We start from the raw sequence: 14,605 nt of genomic DNA, 5'->3' as shown, positions 1-14,605 counted from the left end.
AACTTCCATTCTCTGAGATGCCTTCATGCCAAACAAACTCAGCTTGTCTAGGAATCAAAAGTCTCAACCTGTAGAGGAGCACTTCAGCCTTTACGGAAGGAAAGATAGATTTGCATAGCAATTAACAATTTAGAAATTTAAAAGGCAATTTCATAATGCCTTCTACAGCTATTGACAACTCTGTTTTTGCAGATGAAGAGTCCCTAAGCTAACTTGTTTAGGCTAATGTATATACCAGTGCAAGTGGTCACATCACAGTCCCAGAAGCTCTTGGTGCAACCATCTGTGCATGCATCTGCTGGGGGCATGATGTGTCTCCCACAAGCTCATGGAAGGACATGTCCAGTTGGCCTGTTTTAGCCAGCTTGCCTTTTTTTTCTCTTTTTTTTAGAGTGCACAGATAGACTCTAAGAACTCAGTGTTCATCTTCAAATGTGCTTAATCATAAGGGAATCATCATATTCTTATATTCTGTAAAACAGGTTTTAAAAGGTTTATTTTATTTTATGTATCTGAGTGTTTTTGTCTACAAGTATGTATTCATGCCATTTGTGTGTGTCTAGAGAAGTTAGAAGACATGTTAGATCTCCTGGAACTGTAGTTAGAAATGGTTATGAGTCACCATGTGGGTGCTGGGAACAGAACCCAAGTGCTCTACAGCAACAAAAAGTGGTCTTAATCACTGAGCTTTACCTCCAGCTCCATGTCTTATTCTTTTTTTTTCTTTATTATTATGTGTTTTAAATTTTATACATCAGCCATGGGTTCCCCTGTCCTCCCCCCTCCCGGCCCCAACCCCAACTTCCCCCCAGCCCCTCCCCTCCATTCCCATGTCCTCCAGGATCAAGGCACCCCTGGGGATTCATTTAAACCTGGTGGATTCAGTACAGGCAGGTCCTGTCCCCTCCTTCCAGGCTGAGCAAAGTGTCTCTGTATAAGCCCAAGGTTCCAAACAGCCAGCTCATGCACCAAGGACAGATCCTGGTCCCACAGACTGGGTGCCTCCCAAACAGATCAAGCTATTCAATGGTCTCACTTATCCAGAGGGCCTGATCCAGCTGGGGGCTCCACAGCTTTTGGTTCATAATTCATGTGCTTCCATTCATTTGGCTATTTGTCCCTGTGCTTTTTTGCAATCTTGGATTCAACAATTCATGCTTTTGCAGACCCTCCTCTTTCTTGACAGTTGGACACCTGGAGCTCCACCTGGGGCCTGGCTGAGGATCTCTGCATCCACTTCCATCAGTTATTAGATGAGAGTTCCAAGACGACTGTTAGTGTGTTTGGCCATCTGATCACCAGACTAGGTCAGATCAAGCTTTCTCTTGACCATTGCCAGCAGACTACAGAGGATATATCATTGTGGATTTCTGGGGACCTCTCGAGCACTCTATCTATTCCTGTTCTCATGTGGTCTTCATTTATCATGGTCTGTTATTCCTCATTCTCCCTTTCTGTTCTTGATCCAGCTGGGATCTCCTGCTCCCCTAAGCTTTCTTTCCCTCAAATCTTGCCCTTCGTTACTCCCACTATCATCCAGGTTGTTCATGTAGATCTCATCCATTTCTCTGTCATTGGGTGATCCTTGAGTCTTTCCTAGGGTTCCATTTTCTAGGTAGCCTCCCTGGAGTTGTGTAGCAGTCTAGTCATCTTTGTTTTATATTTAGTATCCTCCTATGAGTGAGTACACACCATGTTTGCCCTTCTGAGTCTGGGTTACCTCACTCAGGATGATTTTTTCTAGATCCATCCATTTGCCTGCAAACCTCATGATGTCATTGTTTTTCTCTGCTGAGTAGTACTCCATTGTGTATATGTACCATACTTTCTTTATCCATTCTTCAGTTGAAGAGCATCTGGGTTGTTTCCAGGTTCTGGATATTACAAACAAAGCTGATATGAACATAGCTGAGCAAATGCCCTTGTGGTATGATTGAGCATTCCTTGGGTATATGCCCAAGAGTGCTATAGCTGGGTCTTGGGGGAGATGGATTCCCAATTTTCTAAGGAAGCGCCATATTGATTTCCAAAGTGGCTGTACAAGCTTGCATTCCCACCAGCAGTGGGGGAGAGTTCCCCTTGCTCCACATCCTCTCCCAGCATAAGCTGTCTTCTGTGCTTTTGATCTTAGCCATTCTGACAGGTGTAAGGTGGTATCTCAGAGTCGTTTTGATTTGCATTTCCCAGATAATTAGGGATGTTGAGCAATTCCTTAAATGTCTTTCAGCCATTTGAACATCCTCTGTTGAGAATTCTCTGTTTAGTTCTATAGCCCATTTCTTAATTGGACTGTTGGGCATTTTGATGTCTAATTTCTTGAGTTCTTTATATATTCTGGATATCAGCCCTCTGTCAGATGTGGGGTTGGTGAAGACCTTTTCCCATTCTGTCAGCTGTCGGTTGTCTTGTTGACCATGTCTTTTGCTCTACAAAAGCTTCTCAGTTTCAACAGGTCCCATTGATTGATTGTTTCTCTCAGTGTCTGTGCTACTGGTGTTATATTTAGAAAGTCATCTCCAGTGCCAATGCATTCAAGAGCACTTCCTACTTTCTCTACTATCAGGTTCAGAGTAGCTTGATTTATGTTGAGGTCTTTGATTCACTTGGATTTAAGTTTTGTGCATGGTGACAGATATGGATCTATTTGCAGCCTTCTACACATTGACATCCAGTTATTCCAGCACCATTTGCTGAAGATGCTTTCTTTTTTTCCATTGTACATTTTTGGCTTCTTTGTCAAAAATTATATGTTTATAGGTGTGCGGGTTAATGTCAGAGTCCTCAATTCGATTCCATTGGTCCATATGTCGGTTTTTATGCCAGTACCAAGCTGCTTTTATTACAGTAGGTCTATAGTAAAGCTTGAGGTCGGGGATTGTGATGCCTCCAGAGGTTATTTTATTGTACAGTATTCTTTTGGCTATCCTGGGTTTTTTGTTTTTCCATATGAAGTTGAGTATTATTCTTTCCAGATCTGTGAAGAATTGTGTTGGTAATTTGATGGGAATTGTGTTGAATCTGTGGATTGCTTTTGGTAAGATCGCCATTTTTACTATGTTAATCCTGCCTATCCATGAGCATGGGAGATCTTTCCATTTTCTGACATCTTCAATTTCTTTTTTCAGGGACTTAAAGTTCTTGTCATATAGGTCTTTCACATGCTTAGTTAGTGCAACCCCAAGGTGTTTTATATCATTTGTGGCTATTGTAAAGGGTGATGTATCTCTGATTTCCTTATCAGTCTGTTTGTCTACTATATATAGGAGGGCTACTGATTTATTTGAGTTGATCTTGTATCCTGCAATGTTGCTGAAGGTTTTTATTAGCTGTATCAGTTCCTTGGTTGAATTTTTGGGGCCACTCATGTATATTATCATGTCATCTGCAAATAGGGAATGCTTCACTTCTTCCTTTCCAATTTGTATCCCCTTAATCTCCTTATGTTGTCTTATTGCTCTGGCTAGAACTTCAAGTACTATATTGAATAAGTAGGGGGAGAGGGGACAGCCTTGCCTTGTTCCTGATTTTAGTGGTATTGCTTTGAGTTTCTCTCCATTTAATTTGATGTTGGCTGTTGGCTTGCTGTAGATTGCCTTTATTATGTTTAGGTATGTTCCCTGTATTCCTGATCGCTCCAAGACCTTTATCATGAAGGGTTGTTAGATTTTGTCAAATGCCTTTTCTGCATCTAGTGAGATGATGTGGTTTTTCTTTGAGTTTGTTTATATGGTGTATTACATTGACAGACTTTCGTATGTTGAATCACCCTTGCATCCCTGGGATGAAGCCTACTTGATCATGGTGGATAATTGTTTTGATGTGTTCTTGGAGTCTGTTTGCCAGAATTTTATTGAGTATTTTTGCATCAATGTTCATGAGGGAGATCGGTCTGTACTTCTCTTTCTTTGTTGCATCTTTGTTTGGTTTAGGAATCAGGGTAATTTTACCCTCATGGAAGGAGTTTGGTGATATACCTTCTGCTTCTATTGTGTGGAACAATTTAAAGAGTATTGGTATTAAGTCTTCTTTGAAGATCTGGTAGAATTCTGCAGTGAAACCATCAGGTCCAGGGCTTTTTTTGGTTGGGAGACTTTTAATGACTGATTCTATTTCCTTAGGGGTTATTGGACGTTTTAAATGGTTTATCTGGTCTTGATTTAACTAGGTATTTGGTACCTATCCAGAAAATTATCCATTTCTTTTAGATTTTCCAGTTTTGTGGAGTAGAGGTTTTTGAAGTATGACCTGATGATTGTCTGGATTTCCTCATTGTCTGTTATTATGTCCCCCTTTTCATTTCTGATTTTGTTAATTTGGATGCTCTCTCTCTGTCTTTTGGTTAGTTTGGATAAGGCCTTGTCTATCTTGTTGATCTTCTCAAAGAACCAACTCTTTGTTTCATTAATCCTTTGTATTGTTCTCTTTATTTCTGTTTTATTGATTTCAGCTCTGAATTTAATAATTTCCTGGCATCTGTTCCTCCTGGGAGACTTTGCTACTTCCTGTTCAAGGGCTTTCAGGTGTGCTGTCAAGTCACTAGTGCGAGATTTCTCCAGCTTCTTTATGTGGGCATTCAGTGCTATGAATTTCCCTCTTAGCACTGCTTTCATAGTATCCCATAAATTTGGGTATGTGGTGTATTCATTTTCATTGATCTCTAGGAAGTCTTTAATTTCTTTCTTTATTTCTTCCTTAACCCATTGGTGATTCAGTTGAGCATTATTCAGTTTCCATGAGATTGTAGGATTTCTATAGTTTTTTCTGTTGTTGAAATCTAACTTTAAACCGTGGTGGTCTGATAGAACACAGGGGGGTATTCCAATTGTTTTGTATCTGTTGAGATTTGCTTTGTGGCCAAGTATGTGGTTGATTTTAGAGAAAGTTCCATGTAGTTCTGAGAAGAAGGTATATTCTTTTTTGTTTGGGTGGAATGTTCTGTAGATAACGATTAAGTCCATTTGAGCCATAACATCAGTTAAGTCCGTTATGTCTCTGTTAAGTTTCAATTTGGCTGATTTGTCCAGAGGTCAAAGTGGTGTGTTGAAGTCTCCCACTATTAATGTGTGGGGTTTTATATGTGATTTAAGCTTTAGTAGTGTTTCTTTCACATATGTGGGTGCCCTTGTGTTTGGGGCACAAATGTTCAGAATTGAGACTTCATCTTGGCGGATCTTTCCTGCGATGAATATGTAATGTCCTTCATCATCTCTTTTGATTGATTTTAGTTTGAAGTGTATTTTGCTGTATATTAGGATGGCTACACCAGCTTGCTTCTTAAGACCATTTGATTGGAAAGTCTTTTCCCAGCCTTTTATTCTTAGGAGGTGTCTGTCTTTGAATTTGAGGTGTGTTTCTTGTATGCAGCAGAAACATGGGTCCTGTTTTCGTATCCATTCTGTTAGTCTGTGTCTTTTTATAGGTGAATTAAGTCCATTGTTATTAAGGGATATTAATGACCAGTGATTGTTCGTTCCTGTTGTTATTTTTATTTTTTGGTGGTAGTGTGTGTGTATTTCTCTTCTTTGGGGTTTACTGCTGTGTTGTTATCTATTTCATGGGTGTATCTGCCTTCCTTAGGTTGGAATTTTCCTTCTAGTGCTTTCTGTAGGGCTGGGTTTGTCGATAAGTATTGTTTAAATCTGGTTTTGTCTTGGAAGGTCTTGTTCACTCCATCTATGATGATTGAAAGTTTTGCTAGATATATTAGTCTAGGCTGGCATCCATGGTCTCTTAGTGTCTGCATTATATCTGTCCAGGTCCTTCTGGCTTTCAAAGTCTCCATCGAGAAATCAGGTGTTATTCTGATGGGTTTGCCTTTATAAATCACTTGGCCTTTTTCCTTTGCTGCCCGTAATATTCTTTCTTTATTCTGTACGTTTAGTTGTTTAATTATTATGTGGCGAGGGGACTATTTTTGGGAGTCTAGTCAGTTTGGTGTTTTATAGGCTTCTTGTATCTTCATAGGCATTTCCTTCTTTAAGTTGGGAAATATTTCTTCTATGATCTTGTTAAATATATTTTCTGTGCCTTTGAGTTGGTATTGTTCTCCTTCCTCTATCCCTATTATTCGTAGGTTTGGCCTTTTCATGGTGTCCCAAATTTCTTGGACATTTTGGGTCATGACTTTGTTGGTTTTAGTGTTTTCTTTGACTGATGAATCTATTTCTTCTACCGTATCTTCAACATCAGAGATCCTCTCTTCCATCTCTTGCATTCTGTTGGTTATACTTGCATCTGAAGTTCCTGTTTGTTTACTCAGATTTTCTATTTCCAGCATTCCTTCTGCTAGTGTCTTCTTCATTTTTTCTCTTTCCCTCTTCAGGTCTTGGATTGTCTCCCTTGCTTTTTCATGATTTTCATTCAAGGATTTATTGTTTTCTTCTGCTTTAATGTCCTTTCCTCCAGTTTTTTTTTATAGTGTTCTTCCCAGTTTTTGTTTGTCTCTTCCTCTACTTTATTTTTGATTTCTTCTATATAAGGCTCTAGCCTCTTCATGATGTTACTTATAAGGTTTTCTTCTTCTTCTTCTTCTTCTTCTTCTTCTTCTTCTTCTTCTTCTTCTTCCATTTTGTGATGTTCAGGTCTAGCTGTTGGAGAAGGGCTAGCTTCTGGTGATGCTGTATTGCTCTTTATTTTGTTGTATGTACTTCTGCCTTGATGTCTGCCCATCTCCTCTTGGGTTCGTTCTTGGTCTTATCAGTGTACTTGGTCTGAGAGAGCTGACAGATTTAGGGAGTCTCTCTCTGGTCCAGATGGAAGCTCTGGGCCAGATGGGAGTGCTGGTCCAGATGAGGGTGCTGGCTGGATAGGAGCTGGGGGGCTGGACTCTGAGTCTCAGGAAGTCTCTGGGGTCTCCTTATTTTGTCCAGATGGGAGCTCCTTTGTCCAGATGGGAGTTCCTCTGGTCTCTGGTCCAGATGGTAGTTCCAGGGCAGGATGGAAGCTTGGGGCTGGTCTCTGATTCTCAGGAAGTGGCTCGGGTCTCCAGCAGATGGGTGTGGGGCAGGGTGTGGAGACTGCAGGGTCTGCCTGCAGTCTTGGAAAAGGGGAGCCTTCCTGAAGGGCCCACTGATTGGCAGGAAACTGGGGCCAAGGTGGTCAGGTCCTCCCAGAGTGGCCTGTGTCCAGCGGTGGGACCCAGGCGCAGTTGCTTCTCTGACTATAACCCAGGCATTCACCTGTGGTCCAGATGTGAGTTCCGGGGTGGAGGGAAGCTGGGGGCTCCCAGGTCTTATTCTTAAAGAGGTTGCTGACCCGAGGAAAGAATGTCCATGGCTGTTGCAGAGTGTCTTACTTACAGTTTAAGGACACTTCCAAGGACAGGCGCTTTGCCAGTTTCTACTAATTTCACCATCATCATTATTGTTTTTGGAGTTTGAGGAAAATCTAAGATTTCTCACTGAACAGAAGTACCCCTCTTTTCTCTTCCTCCCTCTCCCTCCTTACTCCCCTTGCCTCGCCCTCCTTTCATTTGTTCTTCCCTCCTCCTACTCTTCTTTCCTTTTGAATCAACACATGTCACTCTGGCTCCCTAAACATGTATGAACATGTGTGCTTGGGTGTCTGAATTGATTCAGGACTCTCCAGTGTTGGGCAGTAGTCAGCCTTTCCATACTATGCTGCATCAATTCTGTCTGTCTTTGGGACTTTTCTGTGAAACAGGAGCAATCTCATTTCCCAATCGTCTCCTTTCCTTTAGCCTTTTGAACACCATAAATCCCATTTGAGATGTGGTCTCCAAGACTTCTCCCAGCTGAAAGCATACCATTCCTTCAAGGCACAACTAGTGGCTGAGCCATTTTGTCCTATCACAGGACATGTAATCATAGCTCATACTTATTGGGCCTGCAATGTTCTAGGCATAACTAAGAAAACTTTGGCAAATATTTATTTTTTCTTCTACTTTGCATGCATGTGAGTATGCGTTCATGTGTGTGTGTGCATATGAGGGTACGTGTGTACATGTGAGGTCTGAAATTGAAATCAACATTGGTGTCTTCCTTGGTCATTCTTTGCTTTGTTTATTGAGGTGGGTCTTTTGCTGAACCAGGAGTTCATCATTCCTGCATAGTATAACTAGCCAGCTTGCCTCAAGGACGCCCTGGCTGTGCCTCCTGGGTCCTGGGATTACAGGCAGGCACCATGCCTGCCCAGCTTTTACATGGTTCTGGGGACTGAAACTCCAGCTTTCATGCTCACACAGCAAACAATCTGTTAGGCCACCTCCCTAGGACGTGGCAAACACACAAACCCAAACTTCTCAAGATTTAGAAAGATTGGGATTACTATTAGCCTCATAAATAAATAAATAAATAAAAAATCTCCCTGACTTAGTAGAACCAAATCTTATTTCCCAGGTCTGTAAAGTCTAATTAACTGTTGCTGACAAGCAGACACGTGTGGTGTTTAAGGGATGGCCCTCTGTCTTGCAACTCTACCATGTTTAGCGTTCCATCTAAGCCTTCAAGATCAAGAGTGAATGATGGCACATGAGAAGCTTCTGTGGGCTTTCCATTGTCTAACTGTAGTCATATAGTTGTGCAGTGTAAACAAGTCTCTGCCCAGGGAGTGGACTTGGCTGAAATTTAGAAGTCCTTGCCACAAAGGTATACTCCACAGTCATGGACTGAATATGCCCCATTTTAAGTAGCATGTTGAACTTAAGTCCAACACTGATAGAATTTTCAGGAAGGACATTTTGGAGGTGCCCATGTCATGAGGTGTGAAACTCTCAGGAATAGGATTAGTGTTCATGTCAAAGAAGCCTTAGAATGCTCCCTCACCCATGCTTTCATATGAGGTTTATGATGATGAAGTGGGCACTTATTAGATGGTGGCTTGCAAAACCTGAGAAATAAACCCTTATTTAGAAGACAGTAATCCACACATTTGTTATAACCATCTGAATGGACCAAGACTGTAATTAAGAAGGAAAATCAATACTGAGCTCCACCCAAGCCCTGGCTCCTGGAGTACAGCAACAGTTAAGAAACCCCATGATGTGTTCTAGGAAAGCACACATCTTCAAGGATTCCAAACTTTGGCAAGTGTCAGGGGTAAGTGGCATATAATTCTGCTTGGTCTCTCCTGTGAAGAGGCTGGCCTCGGAGTGGATGGACACATTGTCTACTCTCAGTAAACAGACCCCCTGAGTTTGTTACATCCATCCCACTAACATAGTTCTTCCCTTGCTGTGTTACTTTGGGACACCGGAAGATCTGAGAGCATCTTCTTCCCATGACCATAGTCTGTCCCTCCCTCCTCAATAACGTTTTAGAATAAAGGACCTCCTATGGACATCTGCACTTGCTTCTTACTTGATGGCAGACATCTGGACCCAGAAATTCAAAGGAGCACCCCCTTTCATATTGCCTGTGTGCGGCCCTTAGGCCTTTCCAGCAGAGCAGCTGTGTTGAGACCCAGCTACATAGCCAGGCCTTTAAGAAATGCTCCTGGATGTAGTGTGTCATTCTAGGCAAAATTATATAAGTGCCTAGTGTAGACTGAAGTTTCTCAGTCAGGCCTGGTCTTGCCTGGGCAGCAGCTGCTTTTATAAAAAAAAAAAAATCACTCAGAGGCTTAATATTAATCATAAACTGTTTGGTCTATGACTCAGTCTTATTGTTAGCTAGCTATTACATTTTAAATGAACCCATTTCTATTAGTCTATGTATCACCATGTGTCTTGTGGCTTTACTTGTGTTCTATTACGTCTTACTCACTCTGCCTTTCCTCTCTGGTATCTCTCTTGGATTTCCCTCCTGGCTATATCCTGTGTTGCCATAGGCCAGGACAGCTTCTTTATTAGCCAGCAGTAACAATACATATTTACAGTGTACAGAAAGACCATCTCACATCAGCCTAGTGTGCCTTTCCCTGGCGGTTGTGGAAGATGGCAGCATAATAAATGGGAAGCGCTTGATGTCATTGCTTTGAGAAGAGGCACCCCAAAGAGCCGCTAGAGCAGACAAATACAAACACCAGGTAACAGGAACATGCTGATACCAACCGCATGTGCTGCAGTGGGGCCTGGACAGTGGGCTCCCTACTCAGCTGCCTTTGCTCTTTGAGCCCTCTTCCCAGCACCTGGTGAGTCCTGCAGCAGACTGCAACCAGCTTTATCACCATTCTTTCATGACACCTATGTCTTCAAGATAAATTCAGGCTATCAGGATACAAGACTGAGCAATTTCTAGTATGTGGCATGGATTGACTGTTCAGACTGAATACAAGATCAGTCATATTTTCAAAACAATTTTTCATACAGGGAGGACAGATTTGTTTTTATTATCAATGGTCATGAGTATAAAACATTTTAGAAAGTTAGGCTTACCATTACTTTTAATCTCATTACTTTTCTTACCACATTTGTATATTTTATGCTGTTTTCTATCAATATTTACAGCCTTAGTATATGTGCATTCTGTTACTTTGCAATTTATTTTTATAACACAGTAATTTTTTGCTTGCTGTCATTTTGCCTCTATAACCATTGTTTTTAATTCTCTTTATTCAAGTAGAAATGACATGATTGATCTGTTTGGCTTTTATGCTTACTGTCAGATATAGCCTCAATAAAACCCCAATGCACAGATTATTTTCATGTACTTATTCATATCATTTGCCTGGGATAAATTTTCAAATGTAGTATGACAACATCAAAGAGTATGAGGACTTTCTTTGCTGCTGTTAGGTATTTCCAAAGTTGTTGTAGAGGACTTGTACCTGCTGACAGAGAATTACTGTGTTCTTGCTAAGATGATGAAAAATGAAACATTTTCACTGTGACTTACATAAAATATCTCCTTGTTTTGCATCACATCTTTGATTACTCAGAAGAGTGATGCCTTTATATTTCCTTAGTTATGTCTTCTCTTGTGGATTTGCGATTTTTATCTGTTTTAATAATTGCTTTACTCAGGAAAATTTACTGTGCCAAGTAATGTGGTGGAAGACACAATGGAAACAAGAATGAGATGGCTCTGTGGGTAATAAATGTTCAGAGAGCAGACAGGAGGAAAACCACTGAGCAAACAAATAAATGACAGTGAAACTTATGCTTGGCCAGGGCTTTATTTAAGGTGGCTGAAGAATATTTCCAGAAAAGAAGATTTAGCTGTGATCCCAAAGTTATCACTGATACAGAGCCCCATGGTACTGGGTGAAAATTCTGGGTGGAAATGAGGAAGTATAAGGATCCTGGAATGCAGTAGTCTTGGTATATTTTGGAGGAAGAGAGCAGTAGCTAGAACACTGTGAGAACTGGGTAAAACTGAAATGTGGAGAAGATGCTGTGGTGTTGTGCTGTGGAATAATCCTTTTGTACTCTGTGAAGATAGTTTGCTCTCACTGTATTAATCAGGAGACAACTGGCCAATAGTTAGGCAAAAAGAAGTTAGGCAGGAAAGCCAGACTAAGAGAACACTAGGAAGAAGGAGGAAAGAGTCACCAGCCAGACATAGGAAACAGGAGATGAACATGCTATGCTGAGAAAACATACTGCCACATAGTAGAGATATGGGTTAATTTAATAGAAATATGGGTTAATTTAAGTTGTAAGAGCTCGTTAGTAACAAGCCTAAGCTATTGGCCAAGTATTTATAATTAATAGTATGTCTCTGTGTGGTTATTTGGGAGATGGCTAGTGGGACAGAAAACTTTGCTTATAGTGTTTGGCTGAGACTGGGGCATCAAAGGATCCATAGGCCAAGATAAGAAATGTGGGTTTATTTTAGCATAGAAGAAAACAGCTGAAGACTTTTAAATACAGTGATGTGATCATGTTGAATACCATGTGGAGAATAAAATTTGAGGGGAAAGTGTATTAGAAGTCCATTGCAGTAACCTTAGCAAAAGATGATTTCTTATGGATTGGGATAATGGGGGGGGGGGGCATGTATTCTTCTAGGTTGTAGCTGGACCAGAGACAGACAAGATTCAGAGACAGATAATTTCCAAAGAAGGACCCTAGCAAGTGAAATGGGTGACACAGAAGAGAGATGGAGGCGGGCGAGTCCAGAAGGATGCTTTAGAGCACAGCAGCAGGAAGCAGGACTGGGCTGCTGCTATATATTCTGGGTATAGAACACCTCCCATGGCACTTATCCCAGTACTGCAGTGGAGGCACTCCTCTGCTGGCTTCAGATGCCCTGCTTTTTGCTGAAGATGGTTCTTGCAATAGCCCATGAGCACCTGACAAACCATCCTGAGTAGAATTCTAAAGCCTTGGAGAAAAGCCTGGGGTGAAATTTGTGGACAGAGGTGGTGGCTAGTGAGATGACATTCTGCCAAGATGCAGATAGCTGTCCACCACAGAGGTCTGTCAAAGTGAGCATGGCCTGAGTGTATATGACACATGATACTGAAGAAGAGATCTACATATACATAGGGTATGAGATATATTTGTCACAGAAAAGAAATCTTTTATCAATAGGAGTAGAGTCTGCTAAGAGAGTCACAAAACAGTCATTATAAACTAATGCTGTCATCTATTTGGTTGGTGTTTAGATATTGAATTACTAAAAATTAAGATGCTCAAAAGTAAGATAGATAGAGATTGGTTAATGCACAGCTATGTGAGAAAGCAAACAGTAAAATGTTGGTAGAATGTTTATGTTTAGTATTAAAATATTTAGTGTATAATTCAACTTCTGTCTATTTTTGAAAAATTTCATGAAGATAATATTGGAAAAATACCTCAAACTCTGAGGTTCTGTAGTTTCACTGAAGACACCCAGGAGAAGATAAATTTAAATGTAACACTTTGGTCTTTGATATTACTCTAAATATCCTTATGCAAAGGCAAAACATTGATCACCTACATAAAGGTATTTGAAAGAGCAAGCCATGAGACAGGGGCTTTATTTTATTTCTTTGGCATAGGGACAATGGTCTCTGAAAGATGTCTGTGTTTTGAGCCATAATGTTTGCAAGTGTGCTACCTTACACAGAAGAAAGTCATTATGGATGTCATTATATTAAGGATTGTGGAGTCAGGGATCAGTCTATATCAGTGTGGAATCACAGAGGTCCTTGCAAGTGAGAGAAGGTAGCATATCAGTCAGTGAAGATGTCATAGGGCTACCAGTTGGAGAGGAGTCAAGGGGTCAAGTGTAAAGGAGTTGATGGGGGAAGGTGAGTGGATTTTCCTTTCCGGCCCCCAGATGGGGTAAAGCCCAGGGTTTAGTTTACTGAGAGCTGTGTCAGAGCATCAGATGTGTAATGGGATAATCTGTGTCATTTAAAGCCACGCAGCTGTGACAATCCACAATACAAAGTGAAATTGTTCCCATCATCAGGATTCCAAAGCATTAGGGGAGACAGTGAAGCTAAATGGTACAGACATATCTTGTTGATGTTTATTTTAGAAAGGCTCTGGATTGAATCGATGGGAAATACAAGTTTTGGTTATTTATTTTAATGGATAGATTTTAAAAAACCAAACAAACAGGAGTCTTAGCTACACCTCATAGAAACCCAGTAGCAGCTTGATGCCCAGGCCTTGTGGGAGCACTCCTGTGCTGGATAGTTGTATGTCAACTTGACATAAGCTAAAGTCATCTGAGGGGAGGGAAACACAAGAAATGCCTCCATAAGACTGGGCTAGACACAATCTTTTAGGACACTTTCTTAATTAGTGATCAATGGGGAGAGCCCAACCCACTGTGGGTGGTGCCACCTCTTGCCTGGTGGTCCTGGGTTCTATACAAAAGTAGAATGAGCTAACCATGATGAGCAAGACAGTAAGCAGCACTCCTCCATGGCCAGTGCATCAGCTCCTGCCTCCAGGTTCCTGCTATGTTTGAGTTCCTATCCTGGCTTCTTTCAGGCAATGGACTACAATGTGGAAGTGTAAGACAAATAAACCCTTTCCTCCCCTGCCTGCTGTTTGGTCATGGTGTTTCATGGCAGGAACAGAAACCCTGTCTAAGACAACCTCCATCAAAGAAGGCCCAGGTTTATGGAAGCATGGAGCTGGAGGTCACTCAGCACTCAGGGAAGCATAATGACCTCATCTGACATTACATACAGGACCTAACTTAGACCTTTCCTGTACTCTACATTAGACTGTATCTACCATCCTTTTCTGGGCACAGCTGTTCCCACTGAACACTGAATTTCCATTGAGAGTCCTCATCAGATATTATAAAGCACTGATTTCCCATCCACTGGTTCTTCAGTTTCTGTCTTCTGTCCCTATACTTTTTGTTTCTCAGGCTTCTGACATTCTTGTTTCTCTATAGCTTTAGCCCACATGCTTCCTTGAGTTCAGGTTTTCAGTGAGAAATTTTTTTAATTCTTTTACTGCTAACTATTTGATTTTAAAGTTGCCCTTGTTTGATTTATAGAATCAAGATTCTGATTGATTAAGTTGATCTCTGTTTGGGAAGAGTCTTCTGTCCCAAAGGACCTTATCAGCACAGAGGCTCAGCAGCTGTGAATCAGGATCTCATCTCTGGTTTGATACAAAGAATAAATTATGTGGGGAAGAAAGAGGACCTTGGGGAGACACGGCAGCAGCTGCCACACCTGGCTTCGGCTTCAACTCTGGTGGGTGCATTTGTATTCATATTTTGCTCCTCTTCAATGAGTATTCGGGGAAAGT

Source organism: Onychomys torridus, chromosome 9 (assembly GCF_903995425.1).
Source record: "Onychomys torridus chromosome 9, mOncTor1.1, whole genome shotgun sequence".
Classification (NCBI taxonomy): domain Eukaryota; kingdom Metazoa; phylum Chordata; class Mammalia; order Rodentia; family Cricetidae; genus Onychomys; species Onychomys torridus.
This window is presented reverse-complemented; position numbering follows the sequence as displayed.